The sequence below is a fragment of the Camelina sativa genome, chromosome 18, assembly GCF_000633955.1.
Source record: "Camelina sativa cultivar DH55 chromosome 18, Cs, whole genome shotgun sequence".
Classification (NCBI taxonomy): Eukaryota; Viridiplantae; Streptophyta; class Magnoliopsida; order Brassicales; family Brassicaceae; genus Camelina; species Camelina sativa.
In genome coordinates, this window is record NC_025702.1 from 1,254,252 (window position 1) to 1,258,700 (window position 4,449).

General features: G+C 36.3%; 1 pseudogene; it reads right to left on the minus strand.

Annotated features, from left to right (window-relative positions):
- Window positions 1–4,449, minus strand: part of LOC104763046 — a 39,049-nt pseudogene continuing 34,600 nt past the window's right edge.

The window sequence follows — 4,449 nt, forward strand, 5'->3', positions numbered from 1 at the left end:
TTAGAGGTCTAATTTTGCAAGTCTCCCATGTTTTATTACTGTTTGTTCCTTTTGTTCTACATTTGCTGAATATGTAACATCAGCTATGTACTAATAAAATCTAATTAAAACCAAGAAAAGGAGGAAGTTAACCAAATTAAGTACTGCGAAGAACATGTAATAGTTATCCAACCTAGACTTATTTAATTTGTTTAGAATCCATCCTCTTCCCTGCTTCTTTGTTATCTGAGACATTCACAAAAGGATAAAAACTGCCCATAAAATTCCCGACAGCCACAATTGTGGTCGTGTATGATGTCCCGAGTTCATACTATCTGGTGCTTGATCATAGAAAAACTCTAGCTTTGCTATTTATATGAAAGGATCAGCCAAACCCTTTAGCACATACTGTGGAAGCAACAAAAAAATTGACAATGGAATCATTACTGCGGTCTGGTGGATTAGCCCGTGTTCAGCAACGACCTTGAGCCTAAACAGTTCAGTTATGGATGCGATGATCATGATTAAGAAGTGAAGTTTCATACCGATTCCCATTCTCTTGGGTTTTCCGTGAACCATATTGTGAGTTTAACAAAGAAACAGTCGTATATGACTATGAAGACAAGCATTGAGAATGTTGTGAAGGCTAAGAGACTTTTGGGAGGGATGCTGAAGTTTTTTGTGAGACGACATTTGATATATCATGGTTTTTGTGTTTTTTAACATGATATATGAGTCTTTTAGAGTCTTTTGATGTGTTTTTAAGTTCTTTGTGAGTCTTTTCGGGTTTTATAGGATTTTGGCATGGATGCAGCAATTTGGGACGTTTTGGAGCATTAAACCGAAGGAAATGAACTTGGAGACATTCAAGAGTGATAGTGTCGACCGACACCAAGGGTGGTGTCGGTCGACACCCCTGTTAGCCGACAAAAGAAGCCCAAGTTTTGAAGATTTACAAAATTGACGATTTAGTTTTCCATATTTGCATCATTAGTCCCTACACGTGTTTTAGGAATATAAATAAGATTTTTAATTTCATTGTTTAGACCTAAGTTTTATTTTGGCAAAACCCTTAGAGATTTTTAAAGAGAGCTTTTGGAGAGAAGAATCAAGACTCCTTTAGAGAAGATTCAGAACTCCTTTACTTCTTCTTTTAATTTTCTTAATGATATCTATTTAATTCATGATTTGTGTTTCATTGATCATGTCTGAGTAGATTCTTAGATCGAGCTTCACTCAAAACCGGATCACATGTACCTAACTAAGGTTTAACTGTGTTATAGATTCTTAGATCGAGCTTCACTCAAAACCGGATCAACCAATAAATAGAGTCTCAGCACTATCGCACAAAATCCATTTACTGGTTATCTGTCCTCTTCATAACATTTGTCACAAGCATGATGCACAAGAAACCACCATCGACTGTTGATATGCTCAAATTTACCCTATAGTTACTCTCTCAAATTAAAAAATCAAGGTATAGTAGTTTGGGATCGAATCCACAAAGACTCACTCACACAATGGATTTAATAGTTTTTTAATTATGCTAAACATAATATATTGTATTAAAATTAAAAGAACAAGAAAAGCAATAAAAAAAGAGTTAATTCAATAAGAGACAAGATAGGTTCAGCGAAATTCTCAGGAAATTCCGAAAAAAACAGATTAAATAATTGTTAGGATTTATTAAGAACAATTTTAGAACTCAAATCACAATGGTAAAATTAACCAGCTCTCTCTGCGAAAATTATCTAAGTCTAAAGACTAGAATTACAAATCTCTTTGCAAATTCTAATGATTAAACTAGCATTAAATTCAGGTTTGATAAGTTCACAAGATCCCTAAACTAAATCTCTTTGTGAATAGGTATTTTTCTCTTCTAAGATTATTTCAGGAAATTAGTAACACTCTCATGTCTATCAATTAATTTAAAATCAGATCCTAGGTTGCTCTGCTACTCTAGAATACACAATAAACCAATCTAGATGAAGAACTCTACAGATATTACCCTAACAATCTCATAACCTAATAATTCATGAATTCCTTTGAAAACCCTAAACCTAACAAGAGATCTACTCACACATGATCAATGAAACACAAATCATGAATAAAATAGATATCATTAAGAAATTTAAAAGAAGAAGTAAGGGAGTTCTGAATCTTTGAAGGAGTCTTGATTCTTCTCTCCAAAAACTCTCTCTAAAAATCTCTCAACAATGACCTTAAAACTCCTATTTATATTCCTAAAACACGTGTAAAGACTAATGATGCATATATGGAAAACTTCTGGATTAATTTTGTAAATCTTTAAAACTTGGGCTTCTTCTGTAGGCTAACAGGGGTGTCGACCGACACCATCACTCTTGAATGTCTCCAAGTTGATTTCCTTCGGTTCAATGCTCCAAAATGTCCCAAATTGCTCCACTTTGCTCCATCCATGCCAAAATCCTATAAAACCCGAAAAGACTCACAAAAAACCTAAAAACACATCAAAAGACTCTTAAAAACTCATTATATCATGATTAAAAAATAGAAAAACCATGATATATCAACTCCTCCAGACTTAGCTTTTGCTTGCCCTCAAGCAAAACAAAAACTTAGATCTGTGAAAGAGGTTTGAAAACTGGGGACTCACTCAACCCCACGATGATTCTTATTCGCACTCTTCATTTACAAGACTAAAGAACTTACTTCCTATACTTAACCATGAGAAGCATCAACATTCTTTACTCAAACCCCACAATCCTTTGGAATCTCTGATATCTCCACTGTCATCTCATTAGTCAATATTAAAGCGCAAATAAGGTGAATTCTTACCAAGGGAATATCAATCAATGGCATATGGACTCTCTTCAGGCCAAGACATTCTTCATACATCTCCTTTCCTCTCTCTTTTCTCACTTCCAAGAGACTGATTTTTCCCTAATTTTCTAGGGTATCATTGTATTTTTTTTTTATCAATCCCTTGCTCTTGTTTTTTTCTTTTCTTTGGACAGGAATTCCATGAGTTCTGAAGTATGCACTGGTTTACACGACATCCCTAAGCTCACTTCCTTTAGTCTTTATCCACATTTTTTTCTGATCTTTTCTGCTTTCTGATTTTTTTAAGAGTACTGAATATAAGAGAGAGGGGAGACATACTTTTGTGAAGAAGTGCAGTGTCTTTTAAGGCCTGAAGAAGAAGTGTAGTCCATTGTATACCAACTCCGTGGGAAAGAGAATTAAGTCCAATTAAAATCCTGATAAAAATTAGTGTTAACGTTAGATTAATCAGATATCCATTGAATAAGGGCTTTCATGATTGTTGATACAGCTCATAATCTTTCTAAGCTTCAGTTATGTGACCAAAAATAGTAAAATAATCATTAGAGTGTTAGCCAAATAAGAGAAATCATAAGTCCAGATCATAATTCCCCAAGACAAAAAGAAAAATTTGAAAAATTTGACTCAAACTTTATGGTTTTGACTGACACAACTGAAGCTTAAAAAAAAAACGTAGTTTGTAGATAACCTCCCCCAGACTTAAACAACATTTTCCCCAGTGTTATCAAGGTAGGGAAAGAGAACGAATAAACAAAAATGTATTGAAAATAGTAAGAAAAAGATGAACTAGAATCGGGTTACCCGTTGTAAACACTGGTGTCGACCGATGCCATAAAGGTGACGATCGATACCCTTTGTTAATGCAGAAAAGTGTTCGAAGCTCCTTGTTATTTGCAGTTAGTTTTGTGTTTCTATCAATCCTTGGATGTTAGTTCTGTTAAAAAGCACTAGAACACAGGTTAAAAGCAACATGATAGAGATATAGTTCAAACTTTCATACAAAATTCATAAACAAAATGACTCAAATGCAAGAACAAAAATGACTCAAAGTAAGAACAAAAAACTACGAGTGGGTTGCCTCCCACTAAACGCTTGTTTTCAGTCATTAGCTTGATTGTGATGGAGCTCCGGCGTCTGGTGGATCGGAAAGTGGCAATGTATTCCTCTTAAAAAATGGCCTCTTCATCCAAGATGGTGTATAAGCGTTAGATGCATGAGGTCTACCAAGGACATAAGGAACAGAACCTGGGCGGGACTTAGGGATGTTGTTGCTTCTTTCATGTCCTGCAAAATCATCAACAGACGAAACAAGCGCTCTACGATAATCTCGTGGCTTGGTTAACTGCAAAACAGTTTTTGTACCTTTGAAGGTATTATTGATGATAGGAGGAGGTTTGGGTAAAGAAGTGTGACAACCCGTCCCGCGGATCCCACTAGCCCCCCGCTAGCCGCCCCAACGGACCCCAAGCTGGCCCTGCAGGTCAATCGGTGACAGCTTGTTATGTGGAAAGGTTGTTAAAGGGTGGGGGCCAGGGTTCGAGGAACGCCTGGCGCACCAATAACCTACTAGTGGATTTGGATGTCCACAGTGAGGGGTTAGGATCGATGCCCTACAGGGCCAGCTTGGAGTCCGTCGGGGCGGCTAGC